This window comes from Mustela nigripes, chromosome 14 (assembly GCF_022355385.1).
Source record: "Mustela nigripes isolate SB6536 chromosome 14, MUSNIG.SB6536, whole genome shotgun sequence".
NCBI lineage: Eukaryota > Metazoa > Chordata > Mammalia > Carnivora > Mustelidae > Mustela > Mustela nigripes.
The window spans coordinates 82,721,794-82,746,409 of NC_081570.1; the positions used below are offsets into that span (position 1 = coordinate 82,721,794).

At 38.1% G+C, this 24,616-nt stretch overlaps 1 protein-coding gene and 1 pseudogene across 4 annotated transcripts in view; one reads left to right on the plus strand and one right to left on the minus strand.

Moving 5' to 3' along the window:
* LOC132001550 (AKT-interacting protein-like) overlaps window positions 1-23,117 on the plus strand; it is a 48,618-nt pseudogene extending 25,501 nt beyond the window's left edge.
* Window positions 1-24,616, minus strand: part of DPYD (dihydropyrimidine dehydrogenase) — an 833,094-nt gene that overhangs the window by 71,635 nt on the left and 736,843 nt on the right. The gene's annotated exons all lie outside the window — the stretch shown is intronic.

A 24,616-nucleotide genomic window follows, 5' to 3' on the forward strand; every position in this document is an offset into this window, starting at 1 on the left:
TTTTCCTAGTATTTGGTGCCAAGAAAAAATGTTATTATTTTTTAAAGATTTTATTTATTTATTTGATAGAGAAAGAGAGAGAGAGAGAGAGCAGAGAACACAAGCAGGGGAAATAGCAGGCAGAGGGACAGGGAGAAATAGGCTTCCAATTGAGTGGGGAGCCCAATGCTGGGCTCCATCCCAGGACCCTGGGATCATGACCTGAGCCTACTGAGCCAACCAGGCACCTCCAAATGTTGTCTCTTAAGACAAACCTAGACAGCAGTCTTTTCTCAGACCACAAAGGTTGTAAAGCCCATGGGGTTCTTTAGTTTCTTCACTACCAATAAGTTTAGAGCTAAATTTGATGTCTTGTTTTCACAGCATAGTTTATCTTTGGTTTCTGATACAAGTTTTTCTTACTTCTTAAGTGATTCCCCATTTCTTTTAAATTTAGAAAACTGTATTGTCCTAAATGCCTTAAATCTGTAAGCTGTTTTAAAAGGCATATATGTACAAAAAAAGGCATATATGGGCATGAATGAAATAGTTATTGTCTGTGTTCCTCCTCTGACTCTTACTAAATGTTGATTTAAAAAAAAATAGTGGTAACTTCTTTTCTTCCAAGTGAATTTCAAGGTCTCATCACAAGAGAGGATTTCTTGTTTTGTACCATCTTTACCCCTCACTTAGAGGTACCCAATGAAAAACTTGACTCATTGATGGATGTCTTTTAAAGGTGACCAGAGAGGATTTTAGTGATAGATTTTAATTTAAAATGATGCTTATAGCAGGAAATTGAACTAAGAGAGGCTTTCTGTTATTTTCAAATTACCACGCAATGGAGTGTGGCTACTTTCTATACGGGAAGGGAGAGGATATTCAGGATCACCATTCTTCACTTAGAAGGGACTTTGATAGAGCCTAGTTCCCTCATTTCTGAGATTTGGAAAACAAGGTCCAGAGAGTTAATATCATTTGCAAAGGTAACATGTTAAATCATTAAAAAGTCGAGACTGGAACTAAGGCTTCCCATTATCCAGCCGTGGCACCGAAGGTCAATCCATTTACTCAGTTTCTGTATGCATCCACACAATAAGAATGACCTGAATAATTTCCAAGGCTGGAAATCCAACATGACCCTAATCAGAATCTCTATTCATAAACCCCTGTTTTAAAAGTGCTAGGAATTATGAGAGAAATAACAAAATCCTAAGCACTCTCTGTTTCAGGCTCCGTGCTAAGCATGTTTCATTATTTCATATAATCTTTACAATAACCTGTTGAGGCAAGTATTATTATTTTCCCAGCTTTACAGGCAGGAAAATGAACAGCAGGTTAGCACCAGGATTCAGTTGAGCTCTCATTCACTGTGTGTACTGCCTTACAGATCCATTAGTGTACAAACACTGACATGCTTTCCTTCTTCGATACACAAGGTAATTTCTTCTCCCAAGCCAGACTGATTTACCCTAATAATTCTCTAACAGAAATCTTAATTCCTACCCCCTTAGATCTTTTTCCTAGAAACGTCCTGCCATCAAAACTGGAATTCATACTCCGTGCTTCAGGGCTGAAAAGTCACAAATAGGGCTAGAACACAGGAGAACACCATGTATGTGGATAAATCGGGGAAGAATAGTCTGCACCTTCCCAAAGGAATGTCAGTGAAAATAAGGTGCCACAATCAAAGACTTTCTTGGAAAAAATGTAGGAATGCAAATTTATGATAAGAAGAAGGTAAATATGTACCAAAAGCAACTGGATTCATCCATTCTTCCTTCCTTCTTTCCTTTCTTTCTTTTCCTTCCTTCCTTCCTTTCTTTTTCTTTTATGCCACAAAACTGGTTAAGAACAGCATGTTAGATGATATTGGATTAGAAAGGATAGCTAAAATGGACAACCAACAGGATCATTTCTCAAAGTGACATAAATCGGAGAAAAAGTCTCAGCCAACAAATCCCCTCTTTCCATAACCGTGGTATTTGCTACAGGTAACAACCTGTCATTTTTTCTGATGAAGACTAAGGAATGATATGGCAAACGCCAACTAAATAGTTCAATTCGAATCAGATTCACTGTTCGGTGTGGGTACCACAGTACTGTGTCTTGCTTGTGAGTCTTGTGTAGCTGGAGACTAGCTGTGGGCCAGATTCTTCTGAAAATGCTGAGTCTAGTGGCTCCCCAGAGCTGATTATACTGGGATGCCAGCCTCACTGATGCATGTCCCAGTGAACACCATGCCACACAGCCCCAGAACTCTTGCAGCATGTTCAGTCATCTGCTTTGGAGAGACTGAAAATATTACTATTGATTCAGCTTGGTGTTTAATGTGGTTGTTAAATTTTAAATCACTGTACAATGACCGATACTTTGGGTAGTAATGTAATTCTTCCAGATTTATCATTTCTCTTGAAGCTCGACTATTTAGTACATTGTGTAGCATAAAATTCCAGACGGGGGAGCAGGTTTTAATAACACAAACACTTAACAGAACAACTTTTCTGTAAGCTTTCTCGTATGGTATTAACAGGAAAAGACGATTTCTCTCATTGTGCTTCTTTGCAGACATTTCATCGGCTCTATATCTCTATCAGTTTTTCCATAATGTGTTCTTGGCACCCTTACTTTAGGATGGCTGGTTTGAGAGCACTTTTTCATTCTTGTCGCCAAATGTGATACTTTGAGAACTCAAGATATGCCGCAAGCACAGGTACACTGATTTGTGTTGAGACTACAATGCCGGAACACATAGGATCATCTCCCTCTTCAAAATGAGCCTTTAGGAAATGACTTCATCTTGGGCATATGTTTGGCTATTCTGTATATTTTTTAAAGAGCTAGTATTTAATGTACTGGGTAACCCTTCTTTCATATTTACCGCGTACAAGCGGAGTAATCTTGACCGCTACACACCTTCACCAAAGTGGGTAACACCTACATCTTGCCTTTGCCAAAAAGAGAGACTAATGATTCCACTGTGTATACATCCCTGCTCCAAACTGTTGGTGGAACACATTTCTTATTGGCAGTGGGTCTCTCAAACATTTTTTTTTTCAGCATCCATCAACCACTCTCCAGTCTGGATGAAGGATGTTAGCTAGGTTGGGGACTAAGCACAGTTGCAGTCTGGATATGCATGCTGACCCTACTGGTAGATGTTGGCTGCACACTGAATGTGGCCCGGCGGAAACCTGTTCCTATGTGAGTGTGGCATGTGGAAACTGAGACAGATGGCAGGGTCAGTAATAAGGAACTTGTTTGTTGTCACTGATTGGAGGCCATTTCTCCTGCCAGCATGACTCCGCAGATTTATCCTGGCATTGGTGACCAAGGGGACTCAAACAACATTGTTCAACAAGCATTCTGAAAGATAGCATATGGCCAGAAATAAATCTCTGGAGAATACCAGGATGTGTTGTGTTGTGCTACACTGTGGCAGTATTGCTCCTAAGCAGTAGGGGGCATGGTGAGTTCATCCGGTTAGAAGTATAAATAGAAGTAACTGAAAACAGCAGGAAATAGAATCTGGTGAGCTCGTGAGCCGGTGAGCGGTTGGGTTGTATGTTGCTTCTACTCACTTAATAAACTGCATTATTTTCATTCTTTCACATTTTACTCCCAGGAAATATTCACATAGGTTTGGTTTTGGGTGACAAAGTGTTGAGAATTTTTGTTGAAAAAAATTATATATGTGTGTGTATATATAAAGTGTATGTATATATACATATATATAAACTAATAATAGGGAAGTATTAATGACATTATTCTAGAAGCTTAGTTAATTGGGAGTCTCTGGGGGAGTCACTCAAGTTGGTGTCTGCTAATTAAGGAAATTCATTTTCCAGGGATTTAGAGAGCCAAGAGTTCGTCTGGCTTTATGATCGGTTGTAGGTTATTATGTGGCAGCAGAGACCAGCTTTCACGGATTCTAGTCACACGGCTGACTTGTTGTACATGGCACATTCGACTCTCATAACAAAGAACTGTGAGCAGAAATATCATATTAGTTGTTGAATAAAACACCAAGGTGATTCCCTTTAACTTTTTTTTCAGGAACTTGTCAATCTTTTACTTCAGTGGTCCTTCTGAAGAATAAGAAATCTGCTACCATTATATATTTCTCTTTAAGCTTGGTGGATTCATGGGTATTATTCAAAATGTAGATTAATTTCCTGGGATTTCCAAATTGGAAATCTTGGAATTCTGTTGGTCCTGTTCTGATCCATGCCTGTCCTGGTTACTTAGATGCTTCCCCTTCATTTCTGATGCTACAGTAGGATCTTCCCAAATTACAAATGGATCAAGTAAATGGAATTGTTAGAAAACTGTATATTACTTGTCATTCTTTTGAGATACAAGTCATGAAAATAAAAATATTTATTCCCAATGTGGTTTCACAGATGAATCTTTTAAAGAAAAATCAAAACATTATGAAAAACCTAAAAATACAACTTCCAGATACGCAATAGAACAATGAAACAGTGCCAAACCCAAAGACTTGGTTCTATTCATGGATTTAAAAAATCTTGGACTTCTAGTACTTAAAACTTCTTATAATTTGGGTTTAACCAACTGACGCATCACTATATCCTTAGTTGAAAGTTATTACCATACTACCTGATATTTTTAGCCTGGAAAGATTTTTTTTATGTTTATAAACAACAGATTAAAAGCAAAAGCAGAGATTGAAAACAAACTTAATAGCACTACTGTATTAGGATGTTATGAGACGTTTCTTAGTCTTAGACGAGGCCCCAAAGATGAATGAAATATTGGCAAATTTCCTTCTTTCGAAAGAGGATTGGGCAGGACGTGGTAAGATATGACTGAAACTTCTTCTGTAGGTCTGGGATCTTCCCCCATCACCTAAACCTAGCCTACCTCTAATGAGACTGAGAGAAGAAACTGTAGAAAAGATATTTTATTATACACCTAGAAAAAGTGCTATACTTTTCTTTCCCCTCTCTTATAGAATCTGTGTGATGTCAAGCCAAGTGACAGGGCCTCTAGAAAATAACTCAAGAATGGGGTGCTTGTCCAAAGAAGCAACTGACATTTTTGACTATGGGGCTATACATTTGCTACTCACAAAAATCTGCTTTCATGAGATAGCTACTGATTATTAAAAGTGATTTTGGCAAATAGGACCTGGACATGCCCCTAGGTTTTGGGATAGACAGCTGTAGGATGGTGAAAATAAGAAGACTGATTACTGACTATTGCCTAGAAAGATCTATATATTAGCATTTGACTCTTTGGGTTCCCCGCTAGTGGGGGATCTGCATTAGTAGTAAGTAAACATTAGTAAGCTCTGCTACCTCAGTGGTCAGGGACTCTGTGCTCTGTGCTCACTGTGGGGACACTGAGGAAGGCTGCTGTGATAGAATTATCTTGAAAGTCTTGCCAAGGAGAAGTGATCTCAGTAGAGAGTGACTGTGGGCTGAAAATGTTGACACACAGGAAGAGGTTATCACCAGGGCTACAGACTGCAAAGGGAATCATTCTTTGAAGATCCCTCAAAGGTATTCCTGCCCTGCCAGGTTGGCATCAATACCAAACCCATGTCTTTTAGCCTGGTATGTTCCTCTGATCCCAGCACACTGGAGGAGTCAGAGTTGATACTAAGAAGAGGAGAGCGGGTGTACAAGACGGAGGTGAGAACATCACAGAAGACCTAAGCATGTCTAACCTCTTCCCTACTGCTGGTAGAGGATTCAAGGGTGAAGTGCAGGTTGAAGCAGAGATATGTAAATAGAAGGAGAGCTAGAAGTTTCCTGGCTGGACTCTTCACTACCCAAGAGTGTTCACCATCTGAAAGTGACAAGAAAAGCCCTGCGTGAGATGGGCCCACGGTTTTAACCAAAGGCAAGAAGAGGAACCTAGTGGGTTTGAGAGAGAGTAAGGATGGTTCTGGCTTATTCTGAAGGTACAGCTCAGTCAATAATCTGCAGTATGTATTTTTTCCCAATAATCAAGTAATTCCATTTGGGGTTATACCACAAAGCTGAATGTAAGTACGAGCTGAGAATGGACTTTATGTCTTACAAGTTTGCAGACATCGCAAGGGTAGGGAAAGTTCTCTTCTGAGTACACACTGTACTTTCACATATTTTTGTTATAATCCAAAATAAGGTAGAATGGGAAGTACTCGTACGGTGATTTGGCTTCTTACAAGGTCACGGTTGCATTTTTCTAGCAGTTTCTGGCACATAAGGAAAGACTGTTAAATGCATGTAAGACTGAACTGGGAATCTTGGGAGAAAACTGGACGGAGGTGCACAGGAAACGGCCGACAACTTCTTGAGTTAGAAGGGAGCCACATTAGGGTGTGAGGATGGACACCCTTGCTTCACCTGGCATTACCTCCCTGCCTTCATTACCATTACTCTCACTTCCCTTACCCATTCTACTCCCACACACTGGTCCTTGTTGTTCCTTAGAGCTTTTGCACCCACTGTTCCTTCTACCAAAAAATCTCTTCTCACAGACATCTGCGTGACTTACTCCTCGTTCCTTTTATATCTGTCCCTACATGTCGCCTTCTCAATTGAGTCTGCACTCACCGCCCCCCCCAACACTTACATGACAACCTGTTTCCTAGCTCCCATACTTTTGACTCCTTTGCTTGCTTCACTTTTCCATCTTACATAGCCCTGTCACCTAACATACTGTCATCCCTTGTCATTATTATTCATTTTTAAGTTTCCTTACTCGATATAAGTTCTGCAAGAGTGGGATTTTTTTTTTTTTTTCATTGATGTATCCTAAGTGTCTAGAACAGTTTCTGGCTGAGAGTAGGGATTTAATAGTTATCTTAGTTGAATGAAAAATGACTATACATGATCAGAGGTTTCTGTGCTATGTAAACTGAATTCCCTTTGAGGAACATATGCTGGGGCAAGTGACAGTCATTGACTCCTTTGCCAAATAATTGCAGTATATATCCAGTAGTTCCTACCAAAACTCCTACTCTAAACATATATTCAAGACCTACTCGGGACCACTCGAACAGATCCATGTACATCCATGTTCATTGCTACATTATTCACAGTAGCAAAATACAGAAACAACCTAAGAGCCTGTCAACAGATGAATGGACCAAGAATGAATGAATGAATGAATCAATTAATCAATCAATATGTATATATATGATATTTATATATACATTATATATATGATGGAATATCATTCAGATTTAAAAAGGAAGGAAATCCTGTCACTTGTGATAAACCCAGAAAGCATTATGCTAAGTGAAATAAGCCAGACAGAGAAAGACAAATATTGCATGGTATCACTTATTTGTGACATTAAAACAAAACAAAACAAAACAAAAAACAGAAAAGAAGTATAAAAGAAAAAGGAAAAGTTGAACTTATAGAAAAACAACAGAAAATTGACTCTGAGGGGCTGGGGGCTGGGAAATAAAGGTTGATAAAAGGGCACAAACTTTCAATTATAAGATAAGCAAGGTGTGAGGATCTAAAATATAACATGGTGACTCAGGCTGATTAAACTATTGTATAATTGAAATTTGCTAAGAGAGTAGAACTTAAAAATGTTTTCACAAAAACAAAAAAGGTAAATATGTAGGTGATGCATGTGTTAATTAACTCTTAGGGAACCATTTATAATGTCTACATATAACAAATTATCATATTGTATATTTTAAATACCTTCCAATTTTGTCAACTGTACTTCATTAAAGCTGGAAAAAATGACTCAGGGACTCTTGAGTCAAATGGCAGGTCAGAGAGCTCCCTTTGATTCCTTTCTGGCTGTTCGGAAGCAGAAAAATTATATTTGGAAACCCTAAAATTTTATATCTTGAGAACTATCCCTATGTAATGCAGAGGAGATAGGAACTTAGATATTGATGGAAATTAAAATAAATTGGAATGCAATCAGTTTAGATTAACTAGTTCTTCAAATCAACTTGCACTCAAAGAACACTGGACTGTGGCAAAAAATAGACATAGTTCACATTGAGGATAAATAAATCTATCTTCAGTAGGACTTTACCGTTTATCAGGTTTAACTTCTTTACGTTCAGTTATTTCTCATCCTCGGTAGTGGACTTAGGAAACTTATTTCCTTTCAAAGTTTTAGGTAATACCATTCTTACAAATGCAACTAGCAAAAAAAAAAGCAACTAGCATTTTTTTTCTCAGCCTTTCATTGTTAGTTAATTTTAATTTATTCCACAAACTAAATCATGCTAGTTCCTTATGCACTTCTTGGCTTTACTTTTTGACACTTGAATAGTCTTGATTATTTTAAATTTGGCTCTTCTGGGGCTATTTTGATGAAATATTTGATCAATATTCTTTAGAGACTCATACAAAACTTTTGAAAGTTACTTTCATTTTTAGTCTTTCTCACAATACAAAAATATATGTTCATTACAAGAAATTGAGGAAATACAGAGAAAAAGAAGGAAACCCAAAGCACCCAGAATGTCTGCTCGGAAATGCTTGTTAATATCTGGATGTCATTATAGGTTTTTTTTTTTTTGGTCCACATACACATATTTTTTTTTAACAAAACTGGAATTATATTTATATATAATTTGGTTTCTTGCATTTTTTCTGACTTAATAATATGAGTATTTTCTAGGGCCAGTATATATTATTTTCTAAGTGTGAGATTTATTTAAGAAATTACTTTCTTTCTTTCTACCAGGGATGTTTGCAACAGGTATATTTTTAAAAATTTTTATTTATTTATTTGACAGAGAGAAATCACAAGTAGATGGAGAGGCAGGCAGAGAGAGAGAGAGGGAAGCAGGCTCCCTGCTGAGCAGAGAGCCCGATGCGGGACTCGATCCCAGGACCCCGAGATCATGACCTGAGCCAAAGGCAGCGGCCTAACCCATTGAGCCACCCAGGCGTCCCAACAACAGGTATATTTTTGAAATCCTCTTGGTAGAACAGTTATGTAAGAATTGGAATATTTCAGCATCTGCTTTAAATACACTGGAATGTCTAATGGCCAGAGTATTTGGGACTGAGCACTCTTGACCAGTTAGCATAAATTCTTTGAACGACAAAGTGAATAAACCTAGAAATGTGATTTGATAGCCACTAACTACTACTGATTGAGAAGTCTGAACCCCTTGTCCTTGGGTGGAAATAAACCTCAGGGATGAATGGTGACTCCCCCCTCCCTTTTTAAGATTTTATTTATTTAGGAGAGAAAAGGAGAGAGAGAGAGAGAGAATGAAAGAGAGAGAGAAAGCACAAGCAGGGTGAGGGTCAGAGGGAGAAGTGGACTCCCTGCTAAGCAGTCTGATTCAAGACTCAGCTCCAGGACTCCAGGACCATGACCTGAGCCAAAGGCAGATGCTTAATTTACTGAACCACCCAGGTGCCCCGAATGAAGACTCTTGAGTAAGGAATTTTAGTATTTTCCAGTGACTAAGCCAATTAGATAGACACTTCCATCTAATGACTCATTGTCAACATCTATAAAATAGTAAATACAATCTTTATCTATATTCCACAAGGGCTTTCTTAGAATTTAAGCTTGGCAAGAATTTAGAGATAAAAGTACAGTTCTTTTTAATCATAGGAAACTCTTAACCATTCCATATTACCAGGCTACGCAGCTATTCATTACCTCACCATTTTAGTTTCTGAGATAAGTAAAATTTTAAATCAAAAGGCATGAATTTCACAACCCATTTTTGTAAGGCTATTTCTTATATGTTCTCTTGTAAATTTCACCCTACCAGACTTTGGGCAAAGAGAATTATTTTTAATAAACACATAGTGGCTGCTTTTCTGTGTTATCAAGAAGAGTTATCCACCAGGACATGCTGAGGGATTCCTCTGGTGTAGGCTTTTCCCCAGTTCCAGACATTCTTTACATGGTAATTATTACCCTGCTAGGCTTCTCTGGTCATAGACCCCAATATGTATTGCCATGAAACAAATGTCCAATAAAAGATTGTCTCAGGATGACCCCAGAGCTGAATATTGACTCTCAGACCATGAAAAAATATTCTCTGACTTTGAGGCTTTTGCTAATTCATGTGACTTCAAAGCAAAAGAAAAAGAAATAGGTGTGTTTCCTTAATTCAGATACATGGGCAAATGCTTTTTTTTCCTGCTTTACACAAGGATAGAAGAAGAATTTTTACATTGTGGGTAACCAACTAGAACTCTATTAACTGGTAGATGAGGTAAACTAAACTATATGTTCCACATGTAACAGGGAACAATTACACTCAATCAGGGAAAAGTAAAGTCACAGCCCCCAAACAGAAAGAACTAAAAGTTATCAGGTCATTCTCATGAAAAGTCCATTTCGACATTTCTGTTGTATTAACAATCTGTTCTTGCTCTGGTGGCCTTGAAAAATGAACAGCAATATTCATAATCTTTCCTTTTGTCCTTGTTATTTTCTTGAAGACCATTGGATATTTATTACCCTACAACTTGCACTTTTTATAGTGCAAGATATAAGTGTTCTCATTTCTGTAACAAATAAATTAAAATCATTGGAGAGAAGTCCCAAAGAGTAACAGGATTATTGGAAGATTGTTGTGATTACTTCTTGAGTAATCACAGGTCATCTGAGTCACAGTAAGACAACTATTCAGAGTCAGATTGTCTGCATTGTGCCTTTGGTAGATCAGAAAGACAGAGAACTTGTGTCCATCACTCTAATCTGATGCAGCAAGGATGGGTGACAACTGATATATTCTTAAATGAGTTATCATCTTCTTACAAATCACATTCTTCTTCATTCCACGGAGGCACCAAAATAGCGTTAGTTCTCTCACTACATTCAACCAATAAAAGAGGATAACTTTCAATGTGATAGCTAAGATTGGGTGATACTAAGGAGAGGATGATATGTAGAGAGATGTTAGCATGGCACAGTAGAGAGATGTTAGCATGGCACAGGGTGTCAGTGGTGGTGGGGGGCAAGTGTGCACCATTAATAGGAGAAGATGTCAAAAAAATGAAGCATAATAATAGTGCAACTTATCCTTGCTAAACGTACTGCAGTGTGCTATAATTAAATATGAAAACCTAAATTTATCTCTATGTTCGGTTGTCATTAATTTAACAGGGAGTGCACATGTTCTAATCTAATGGCTGATTTTTTTTTCTCCATGTGCAGCATATTAAAATGTATATTAGCCTCAAGGTGCATAAACACAAAATAATAGACCAAAGGTTTTGGCCTGTGGAGAAAAAAATCCATGCTCAAAGGCCGTCAAGTAGCTGTGATGCAGGAGAGACACTCACTTAGCCTCATTAAGCCAAAGCTCTCTTTTGCTTGTCTTTTGTTCTGCATGACAGCAGCCTCTTTGTTGTATAATAATTCATTCCAAGTTCGTTCCAAGCTACCGAAACTGGTGAACTGTGGCCATTTTAATGAGAAGTATTGGTGGTATGCATAATCTGGAAGCCACGTGGGCCAGACAATCACAGAGCACTGCAGCCAGCAAAATGAGATATTGTCGAAATCACAAATTTGTCAAGTTGTTTTTGGACAGGGTATTATAATAAGCACTAAAATATGCATCCTATTACTCTGCATCTGCCAGTCAAAGATCACTGTAATGAATGCGTGCTGCGGGGTAAAACCAGGCCGTTTTCCTAAGCAAAACAAACCACAGAGTACAGAAAAAAATGATGTGGGGTTTTGTTGTTGTTGTTGTTGTTGTTGTTTGTTTTGTTTTTGGCATTGCTTGATTTTTTTTTTTTTTTTTTAAATCCTTTTGCACCAGGAGTCAGGTTCTCCTGGCATGATGTCCACTGCTAGCGGTGAATACACAGAGCCTGCTGGTGCCAGGGAGTTAATGTGAATACATTGCTTTTTAATAGGTGTGCTTACCAACTGAGAATACAAAACCTCAAACTCAAGGCTTAAATTGAGTCTAATGAAGAATTCCTTGGAGACAAAAGAAATAAAGGAGGATAAGAAAATCTCTCCCAATGATACTGAGCCGTATGTTTTATCCTTTCCTACTTCAAATGGCTTAGCGTGGGGGCTTTGTTGTTGTTGTTGTTCTGTATTGTTCTGTTTTCTCTTTTCTTGCTTTTTCATCTGTCAGTTGGTTTGCTTTTTAGACTGACCTGAAGCTTTGAGAAGAAATAGATGGGATGGTAACCCATCTTACTTCTATTATTACCTTGTTTAAGAAAACTAATACAATAATGGTATGTAAGGTGAGTCATCTCACCTGTCAACGAAAATAGTCTTTAGGGAGAGTGACCTTATAATTTACCATTTAAACCAGAACTCTTCTGAGAATGAAAGGGAGAGGGGTATCAAAAATTACAGGCATGAACACCAGGTCTGATACGGGCAAACGGGCCTATGTGATTATCCCAATCATTGGTTCTTGGATTGGCAAATACAAAAGAAGCTTACCATGACCTAAGGCAGTAGAATGTACTCTATTATTTTAGGCACTCCGTATCAAAGATTTGGGGTGGGTTTTGTTTTGTTTTGTGGTCTTTTTGTCTTATTTTGTTTTTGATTTTTTGGCTTTGCCTTAACTCAATGGGCTTTCCATAAGGTCTGACTAGAATTATAATGATTGTGGAGGACAATTTCAGAATAGGGAGAAGAATCCACTCTTCTACTCTTTTCTAGCCACCCATTATTAAACCTTTGTTTTATGATCAGTATGCACTACGAGGAAAAGAGAGATATAAAAGTGTGGTCCTTGAGGTGTTTATAACCAGGGATGGGGTCAGAAAGATGGTTAAAGACAGGTATCAAGATGGTATATAACATTGTATATGTTAAAATAGGTGTGAACTAGATGATCTCTTAGTTCAGAGGAGAGAAATATCCTACCTGATGGTGGAAAATAAACAAAACTCCCTTGGAGTAGGTAGTGACTAATTCCTTCAACAATCAGTAGAATTTCACTGGACCGGGAGGATAGAGTCAGAAGAATTATTTGAATGTCAGAAGCCAAGATGTTGAGCTCATAAGAAAAAGGAGCGGGGCACATTTAGGGACCACTTGACCCTGAGGTAATGTAAGTGCAGAGGAATAACAAAAATAAGATTGGTAAAATAGGCTCCAGTGACATTACAATGAGCCTCAAATGTCAGCTGAAAGATGTCCTTACGTTTGTTGATCAAGTAGTGTCATTGAAGGCTCTGAACAGGAAAATGAGTTTTGGAAAGTAAATTGGCTGTGACACAGAGGAGGGCTGGAGAGGGAGAAGGTAGAAGGAGAAGGCCTATAAAGAGTAAGAGAGAGGTCCTGAAAGCTGACATGGGATACTGATATTTCAGTGGCTAGATGGGGCTGCTCAAGTGCTCCTATCCTTTCTTACTAGAAATAGTCCTACTAGAACACTTACACCTATGTCCCAGGTTATATCACATCTTCTCAGTGTCTTCCATGTCTTCGACCCACCAGTTCATCTTCTTTTCCTGTCTTCTGTGTTCTTCGGTGTAATGTCTCAGGCTCAATGAGTGAAGAGCAGGTGATAAATTTAGGGCTCTACTTTGAGAATGTCCAGGGCCAAGACGATGAGTCCACTGACATGCCTTGGTATGGCCTAAGCTAGTAGCCATTTTCTTTTGCCTTAATGTTTAAAAGTGAGCACTTGGAGGACATAACTACTTTATCCTACAGGTGCAGGTTTGAAAAAGAAGGTAAGTGCAGGGCAAACCAGAGCCTTGAGTTTATCTCAGGAGATACAAGGTAGAGGTTATACCCACGGTCGAATCATGGAAGTCTGAAAGTGTAACAAATGTCCTGGGATGTAATGTCTGGGGTCTTAAGGCTGTGATGCATGACAAGGGAAACTCTTTAGAGCCAGAGACTGCCCCAGTCTCTGGGGCACTGATACATCCTTCCACTGCCCAAGAGTCTTCTGTTTGGGGGGTACATGTGTGTGTGTTCTCCTCTGGAACATTCTCTTTGAATGCTGGTCAACAAACTCGGCTTTTCTCTGGTGAGAGCTCCATACTGTACAGAAAATACCCACATTTGCCTGCAGTTTGTGTAGCTTGTTAAACTTAAGACAGATCTGGCTGTACAGTAACCAGAATGCCTTCATTTATCTCTTAATTCTATTAGCTTTCTATCTCTTGGTCAAAATTCTGGGTTTATTTTTCAACTCTAATGATGACTACTAAGAATTATTTTACTTAGAGTTCTACTCTATTTCATATGGAATACAGAGAGGTGTTTTGAATTTTTTTCCCCTAGAGACCTCAATAATATTTGACTTTTATATATATATTTTTTAAATTAATTAATTAATTTATTTATTTATTTAGAGAACAGGAGGAGGAGCAGTGGGAGAGGGACAAGCAGACTCCCCACTGAATGCAGAGCCCGCTGGGGGATTACATCCCAGGACCTGGAGATCATGACTTGAGCCGAAATCAAGCTTCAGTTTTTTAACCTACTGAGCCATCCAGGTGCCCCAATAATATTTATCTTTTACATGGAATCCTCAATAAGATCAGGATATCTTATTTGCTTACTACTTTTTGGAAGATATCTCCTATGAAATCTCTGAAATTACCTGGTTTTAATTAAAATTAAATGTCACAATAATGTCATTCCACATTCTGATGTCATGACAAAAAGCACTGAACTCCTGTTAAATAAGCAGAGCACTGGAAACAACTTCTAATGATCCTTCTGAACAGATGCACTCCCTTACAGTACATTGCTTTTGCCTCCTCTGTGTTATTCCTGTATACTCTTCCTTGTGCTATAGCTATTGAGTCTCACCTTTCAACTAAATTACAAATTCTTTATTTTATTTTTTTTTATTCTATTGTGTTCAGTTAGCCAACATTTTATTTTTTTTATTAATTTTTATTTTTTATAAACATATATTTTTATCCCCAGGGGTACAGGTCTGTGAATCACCAGGTTTACACACTTCACAGCACTCACCAAAGCACATACCCTCCCCAATGTCCATAATCCCACCCCCTTCTCCCAAACCCCCTCCCCCCAGCAACCCTCAGTTTGTTTTGTGAGATTAAGAGTCACTTATGGTTTGTCTCCCTCCCAATCCCATCTTGTTTCATTGATTCTTCTCCTACCCACTTAAGCCCCCATGTTGCATCACTACTTCCTCATATCAGGGAGATCATATGATAGTTGTCTTTCTCTGCTTGACTTATTTCGCTAAGCATGATACGCTCTAGTTCCATCCATGTTGTCGCAAATGGCAAGATTTCATTTCTTTTGATGGCTGCATAGTATTCCATTGTGTATATATACCACATCTTCTTGATCCATTCATCTGTTGATGGACATCTAGGTTCTTTCCATAGTTTGGCTATTGTGGACATTGCTGCTATAAACATTCGGGTGCATGTGGGTGGCTCAGTGTGTTAAAGCCTCTGCCTTCAGCTCAGGTCATGATCCCAGAATCCTGGAATCAAGCCCTGCATTAGGCTCTCTGCTCAGCGGGGAGCCTGCTTCCTCCTTTCTCTCTGCCTGCCTCTCTGCCTACTTGTGATCTCTGTCTGTTAAATAAATAAATAAAATCTTTAAAAAAATAACAAATAAATCAAAAATAAAAAGATTTTATTTATTTATTTATTTATGAGAGAGAGCACAAGCCAGGGGAGGGGCAGAGGTAGAGAAAGAAACAGACTCTCTACTAAGCGTGGAGCCTGGCATGGGGCTTGATCCCAGGACCCTGAGATCTGGACCCCAGGACCTGAGCCAAAGTCAGATAACTAACTGAGTTACCCAGGTGCCCCTAAATTCCAAATTCTTAATTGATAACAATGCATCACTCTTGTTCACAGCACAGTCTTTCATGTGCTTTGGAGCTTTGGACTCAACAGGTATTAGTGAAACGGAAAGATAAATCTAAATGTTTGACACTCTTTAGAGTTCACTCTATCATAGATACATGATATGCAGATGTACTAACATAAGGATGACAAAAATAGTTATCTTTTGAAAACTAGTGTTTATTAAATGGATGGGACATGTATTGATTCTGTAAGTTAAGGCTGCACAAACAATTAGAATGTTCTACACGGCCCAAGCCTAAAGTTCATATTGATGGCAATCTGATACTGGATTCTAATTGTATTTCATCTGCAAAACAGAGATCACCTTTCTCCACTCCCAGCACCATCATCCTAGTGTACAGCAACATCATCTTGCAACTAGATTTCTGTAACAGTCAGCACCCACTTACATAATTTAGGAGTCCCAGGCAAAATTAAAAGGTAAGGCCCCTTGTTTACAAATTATTAAGAACTTCAAGATGGAGTCAGCAGAGCATTAAACAAAGAGCAGAACCCTTTTGGAAAAGGGAGTCTTGTGAGACTTGATAGGTCATGCACCCATGAAGCTGGGCGGGATAAGAATCTCCTAATTATCTCTTTGGTTTTGATTTTGCACATTTCCCTATCTATTTTCACATAGCAGCATAAAGATGTATTTAAAATGAAATCTGGATAATATCATTGTTTCTGTGCAAAACCATTTTGACAGCTTCCCTTTGCATGCTTAATTTAATCTAAATTCTTCATCACGGCAAATAGGCTCTACATGGGGGCGCCTGGGTGGCTCAGTGGGTTAAGCCGCTGCCTTCGGCTCAGGTCATGATCTCAGGGTCCTGGGATCGAGTCCCGCATCGGGCTCTCTGCTCAGCAGGGAGCCTGCTTCCTCCTCTCTCTCTCTCTCTGCCTGCCTCTCTGCCTACTTGTAATCTCTGTCTGTCAAATAAAATAAATAAAATCTTAAAAAAAAAAAATAAAAAATAAAAAAAAAATAGGCTCTACATGATGTAGCCACTGTCAACTTTTCTAATCTTTACCCTTTTCCTCTAACTTTGACCATACAGGCCTTCTTTCAGTTTATTGTACACATTCACAAATGCTGTTCCCTCCCAGTGGAATGCTGTTCCCTGGTTCCTTCTCAGGCCTCAGATCTCATTTCAAATGTCACTCCCTCAAAGAGCCCTTTCCCAAAACTAAAGTGGCTACACATTCCACATTATTTTCGGAAGCATGTCTTTTTCTCTTTCATGCTAGTTATCAGAAACTGTAATTTACAAAAAAAAAAAATTGAAACAGTTCTCTCCATTACCTCACTGTAACCTCTGAGAACCCAGTTTAGCATACTGCCTAGCTTATAATTGGTGCTTAATGATAGATATTTGTTGAATGACTGGATTTGTCAACTGAATGAGTGAATGAATGAATGAGCCACTCCAGTGCTCAAAGACATTTTTCTTATTATTATTCTTTTCATGAAATTAAGATATAATTTGCTTGGGCAACCAGAAATAAAACATCCTCACTCAGACATTTTTGAGGGGAGACTAGGTTCTGTTCTATACCCATGAAAAAGCTATTTTCTTAGGATAATGAGTATTTATTAATATTTATTTCTCTTATACAAAACAGAACCGGAGAACTAAGTACATTCCCACATCATCTGCTTTCATGGCTTCTGTATGAGCTGAAATGTAATACTTCTTTCTAGGGCCTTCTCTTTTATATTTTCTATTCTATTTAAGAAGAATGAGCTATTAGGTATTTTTCACTAGCCACCTTGTTCTTTGGCTTCAAACAGAACTAAGGCTGCTCATAAGAAACTACAGACAAAAGAAGTTTATTGCATCTTCCTGGGATTCTAATTCATTATTATGACAAATGTTTTTCATAACAATATTCATTGCATTATGTTCAACTGTTTTTGTTGTTCGTCTGGAAAAACTAGAAGTATAATTACTAACTTCAATAAAGTAATAAAGTCTATGGAAAAAACTATGTTCCGATTAAGGCTTCTTGTTATAAGATAAACAGCAAAGCTAAATCAGTATGAATATGGAAAATGAATATTGATATCAAATCCAGCTATCTTATGCTCAAAATGAAAAATCAATATATTTTTATAATATTCTTCTGTGAAATGTATTCCTTTTATAACTTGAACACTATTGAAAATATTAAAATACTTATATAGCTCCTTACTGCATTTAGGAGGTTTTTATTATATATATATATATATATATATATATATATATATATATATAATATATAACATATATACACATATATCAAAATGTACTATATATACATATGTATATACATACCTGTGTGCATATTATACATATATATATATATAATATATTTTGATTCTTTATAACAGTTCTGTGAAATCAGCAGGGTAAGATTTAATTACCTACACTCTCTGGATGAGAAAACTAAGCTTAGAAACATTATCTGTGACCATGCAATCAACTAACAGTAGAGTCAGAATTCAGATCTTCAGGTTCCTGTTCTTCCTATTTTACAGTTCTGTGTTTAACAAATATTAGAGACATAAAATGCATTTTAAATTAAAAAAATAAAAGATTCTCTTTAATTTTGCAAGAAAGAGAGAGAGAAGAGAAAGAGATAGAGACATTGAGAGAGCACAAGCACGAGTCGGGGGAGGGGTCGAGGAAGAAACAGACTCCCTGCTGAGCAGGAAGCCTGATGCTAGACTCCATCCCTGGACCCTGGGATCATGACCTGAGCAGAAGGCAGCCCCTGCCCAACTGAGCCACCCAGGGGCTCTAAAATGCATTTTAGATTAAAAACAATCTAACATATTCTACTATGCCATGAAAGAACTTAATAGAAAAACTTAATTAATGAAAAAGTTTTATAATAGTACATTATCTGAATCTGTCCAGTATTATTTACTAAGTCCTCTTCAGCCTTTCACTATCAAAAGGTGATTATATTAATACTACAGTTACTTAAAAATGTTTTCTAGACCAATTTTATGGATAAAGTAATTTTATGGATAAAGTATTAATTATCATGACTTCTTAGTTTCCTATTAAAATGCAATTGAGAATATTTATATTGGTATTTTCAAGAAATTCCTTCTACTAACTTTGTAAAGCACTTATTATACATCTAGGAAACATTTTAAATACTTCTGGTGGAAAAATATACTATGCAGTTTCGGCCAAAGTTTCCAGGGATGTGGCTGATTTATTTCCTGCCCTACACCATCTCTAAATGAGATTTAAGAGTTCAAAAGCTGGGAGTGAATGTACAGTTGGGTTACATTTTAATCAGAAGAATGAGATTTTCAAGGTCAATGTCAGTGTTAAATTTAGGTGTAAAATGTAAAGGTAGGAAGTTTAAATGATGCTTCCACTTTGTTAGGTGTTGACTGATTCACATATACACCTACTTGCACATATTCAGATGAACATTTAATATCTATCAATATATCTATTAAATTATGGTATGATATCACATGTACATACACAGATACCCATATTTAATAGATATTTATCTATATGTTGTATATTATAATGGATATTTATATATTGCACTTACATAATATATACACATAGGCATACATATGAGACATTGATATATATATAATATATAATGTATTTATATATAACTATCTGTATGGTATTAATAGTATCCTTTTTTGGTCAAAGTTGTTACTCTCTCAGGTATAGCATGAGAAATGGATACCGTTTCTCAAGTTTATATTGAAATGATTTTTATTGTTATTTTCCCACTGATAAAACAGAATTTTAAATATAACTTGTCTTATATTTAACTGCCCTCAATTTGAGTGCTTCCTAGTTCATTAAATTTAGAAATCCCTTCTCATTGCCCCTCTGCCATGTACTTAATGATCTGTAAAACACTTAAAAACACTAGAGGAGTTCATTTTTAAAAGGAACCCTACGGAGAAGCCTTCTGAAATGTGAGAAAATCTTTTGTGATAAGCAATTTATTTATTTGTGCTCTAACCACTGATTTTCATAGAGTAGAGGTACTCTTTTGCAGGATGAACCTGAAGCATGTTCTGTAGCTTAATCTGGTGATAGCTTAGAAAAACCCCAATTTTTTCATTTTCTGGGTTTTTTGCATTTCTGCTGTTATAAGACTAGTCCAGAGCCTAATGAGAAGAACTGTCATCCAAAACAGGATTTCCATCCAGATGTGGGAAAAGAAGGTAACAGCCATACTACACCCATACTCCTCTCCCATCACTACTGTACCTACAGACAATGTGGTGACAGAGGATGACAGGTGAGTTTAGGCCAGGCTGTATGGCACAGGACATGGTGAGGACAGTATTATGAATATGTACTTAGATAATTTACACAGTAGGTAGCCTCATCCTGGTTAAGTTAGCATTTTGCTTGTGTCACACGTAGAAGTGGAGCAAGACAGAGTATTAGGCTGAGCTTTTCTCAAGACCGGCGAAAGGAGGGGGGCATTAGCAGCAACTGGTTATCTTGTCTCGGGGAGATGCTCGTCTAGCCTGAGTAGCTGAGCATGTAGACTGGGACCGGGTACTCTTAAATATGTGGGATGTGTATTAATATTTGGGACTTATTTTTATGCTTGACTTCACTACTATGCTTCAGGTTTCAAGCTTCCTAAAAACAAAGGCTTTCACAATTCCTATTTCCACAAGTTGCCAGATGTCTTACCTTGGAATTATCGTTTAAACTACTCAGACTTCTTTGTAGCTCTCAAATTTTATAACCTGTTGTTCTCTGGATCCTGTATGAAGCCTGTGCTTTTCTGCTTTTGTGTCTCTTTGAATTTTCACCTGAGTCATTAAAAAAGAAACATTATCTGCCTCTTCCATGATTTGTCTCTGGGTAGGAGGCCCCAAGTTGCATTAGTTGTTTTTATTATCCTAATACACTGAAAGCCTGATTTGACTATAATTTGTTCTTCACTTTCATCCCAGCTCCAGGTCTCTTGATAATACTGCTTTCTAAATTGTGTCTATTAAGTGTCTTATTTGGCATTATTATTTCACGGATTCATATCTTACATTTGCCCAGGTTTCATTTCATTTCTTCTTTCTTCTTTGTAACCTCTTTAGAGTCTTTTGTGTGAGTTATCTTTTTCTGAGAAGTAAAAGGACCTCCCAAGTTATAACCATCTACACATTTCCTGAATGTTCTTTTGACCTCACTTTCCAATGACGTCACTAAATAAGACAAAAGAGGTGCTTCTGGTATTGAGATTTTACTGTAGTATGTATCCCAGGAGTGCTTAAACTATAATATACATATCAGTGACCCAGGGATCTTGCTGAAATGCAGATAGATCTCAACAGATCTGGGGTTGGACCTGAGACTGTACGATTCAAACAATCTCTAGGTGATGCTGACGTTGCTGATTTGGACACCATGCTCCCAGCAGCACTCATCTAGACAATTCCAGTTCATACAAACAACATAAATAACCTAATTGGGTTCAGATGAAGTTTTAAGGAAAATGTTCATGTTTTTATATATGGAATTTTCTTGAAGCGGTGGCTATTTGAAATGAATGAATTTCTTTGACTTCGGCTTAGGGAAAGGATCTCACTTCTAAATATGAACTAAGAGAGGAATATAACTTGGCTTTCCCTTCTTCAGACTACGGTTCTGTTCTTGGATAAGAAAATGCTTAATGGTTCTTTTCTTTTCTTTTCTTTTCTTTTTTATTTGACAGACAGAGATCACAAGTAGGCAGAGAGGCAGGTGGAGAGAGAGAGGAGGAAGCAGGAGCCCGATGCGGGCCTCGATCCCAGGACCCTGAGATCATGACCTGAGCCGAAGGCAGCGGCTTAACCCACTGAGCCACCCAGGCGCCCTTAATGGTTCTTTTCAAATCCTTCTTGATACTAATCTATATTACCTTGTATTTGCTTATATCCAAACACATTTCAACTTTTCTGTCCATTCATACAACTTTCGAGACCCCTTTTCAGTGTATTACCATCATTTCGCCTTTTGCTGATTGTGAAGACTTACCTACTTATGTGGAATTTTATTCCTCAGATGAGATAAGGTTTATTACTGACCCCAAAGTAACACAAGTCCTGGTTATCCCCATCCGTGGTTTCCTATTATTAAGTCAGTTCTCTATAGAGGACAGCAAAGTCCTCTCATTTCCATGGTGACTGATTTGAAGGAGCAATGATTATAGTCAGCTAAAGCATATGAGACAGAAAAAAAGGAGGCTTGGAATCTCTCCAGACTCAGGAAATATGTATTCTATGGCACAGGTTGGAGTAACACTTCTGAAATATTTCACTTTCTGTGAAAACTGCCCACACCTCTTGATGGATATATTTTCAAGTTGTACAAGCATTCCCATACCTGTAATATGTGTACAAGCTCTCCTTTACTTTTGACACTTTTATTCACCCTTAATGGTACACGGAGCTAAAAGTGATATATTTTCTAGACATGGCTTGATTTCAGGTGATGTATATCTGCAACTAGAGAATAAGATTCTTTACAATGAGCAGTGTTGAATAGGTGCTTCTGTAATCATCAGACATCACGTATTTGGACCTGACTGCTCAGGGTAACCATGTATATTCTTATTGAAGTCCTGGGTGCTTAAAAATGTTTTACTTCATTCTGCAGTTAACAAAAATGACCCTGAAAAGTACACTGATAGCAAGCAGTATTGCACCAATTATACCCTTCACTGCATTTGATTGTAGGGTTTTCTCTTTATTAGCTTAAAAGTGAGCAATACCAAGTCCAATTCCCCAGGGCCTTTTGTGCTTCTACAAATCATGTCAAGTTGCTCAGAACCACTGAATTCATTGCTCTGATTTAGAGATGCCAGTACATGGGATGAGAATTTAAAAACAACAGCAGCAGAAAACATTTAAGTCTTCAAATTGTACAAATTTGCAATTTCAGAGAGTTTAATGCGTCAGTGAATGTTTTTTCTTTGAGGAGTCTTCATGTTCCTTATTTATGACAGATGATTTGTACAGAGCTCCCCCTCTTGTAATGGCAGGGGACCTTGTGTTGGACTTCTCCTGCAGATAGAGTCACCAGGCACACAGATAGAAGCCATCCAAAGGCACTGAAGAACCGGAGGCGAGTTGACACTCAGAAGAAGGGAAAGACACCATTCTTCTGCCCGAGGACAGGCCCGGGGGTACCAAGCAGGGAGGTAAAAATTCAAAGAGAAATGCAGTCTTACGCCATCAAAGCAAACTTGGGGGTGGGGGTCGGCCCATCTAGGAAGGGGGAAAGCTACAGAGGGAGCATACTGGATTTAGCATATGTACCCTATGCAACCAAATCTCTGGCTGACTACTGCGCTAGAGCTACGTTCCTGCTTGGCAGACTGCAAGCAGCCCAGCTGAGGCTGAAGTAACTGAAAAGATATTTCAGTTGCTTCTAAGCACAGAGGGAACAGAGTCTGGGGTTTGCACTGAGAAGTTAACTGTTTGCTAAAACAACAGAAATCAGTACTAGGTAGCAAATAATAGGGTCCAGGGTCTTGCTACAATGTGTTACTGACACAGTTCGGATACAATAAAAAATCACCAGCCATATGAAAAAGCAGGAAGCTGTGACAATTCTCAAGAGAAAGAGCAACCAATGGCGATCAGTCTTGAGATGATCCAGGTGTTAGGACCAGAGGTCGTGGATTTTAAGGCAGCTATGCTCAGGATAGAAGGAGAAATACGCCTGATAATGAATGATAAGAAACCTGGCAAAAAAGGAAAGCTTTGAAAGTGAATCAGAAAAACATTCATTCTAAAGCTGTAAAATGTGGTATCTGAAGTAAAAAATTCATTGAGTAGGTTTATAATGGCATAATGGAGATGGTAAAAGAAGAAAACTTTGTAAACTTGGAGAGCAATAGAAATTATCCAGTCTGAAAAATAGACAATTGGGGAAAAAAGCTCTTTTGCTTAGAGACCTGTGGAACAATATCAAAAAGTCTAATGGACATTTAACTGGGGTCCAAGGAAAGAGAAAAGAAGAACAGACCACAATTATTTAAAGAAATAATAACTGGGGAGCCTGGGCGGCTCAGACAGTTAACCAGTGACTCTTGGTTTTAGCTCAGGTCCTGATCTCAGGGTCCTGGGATCCAGCCCCCATGCAGAGCCAGCTTGGGGTCGGTCCATCTGCCCCTCCCCCACCCCCACTGTGTGGGCTCTTGCACTCACATAAATAAATAAATCTTAAAAAGAAAAAGAAATAATAACAATATTTTCCACATTTGGTAAGGCACATGCATTTATAATACTCAAAAGATCCTGAGAAGCTTAAGCTGAATAAAAACTATAGATGTGGGGCGCCTGGGTGGCTCAGTGGGTTAAGCCTCTGCCTTCGGCCCAGGTCATGATCTCAGGGTCCTGGATGGAGTCCTGCATCGGGCTCTCTGCTCAGCGGGGAGCCTGCTTCCCCGGCTCTCTCTGCCTGCCTCTCTGCCCACTTGTGATCTCTCCCCCTCTGTCAAAAAAAAAAAAAAAAAAAAAAAAAAACACAAAACAAAACCACACACACACACACACACAAAACTATAGATGAATTTCAAAGGTTTATAACATTTTAATATCATGCAGAGGGCAAGAAGGTAAAAAGATTTGGGACTCTGCATTTGTGATACGTTTAGAGAAAACTGTAGCAAGGAGGATGTGGAAAAGGGAAATATTACAAAAAGGAAGTTGAGATGCATTCTGTTCCTTTTAAATCTACTGCTAGAATGTTAAATAGAAGTATAGACGGAACCTATCCAGGAGGTAATTAAACAAAAATAATATTATTCAGTTGCTCTGTCACTTATATCACTAAGATTTCCTTTCATTTTCTTCCTCTCCCCTCCCTTTCTTCTAGTCTTTTATCCTGGAGACAGGCCAA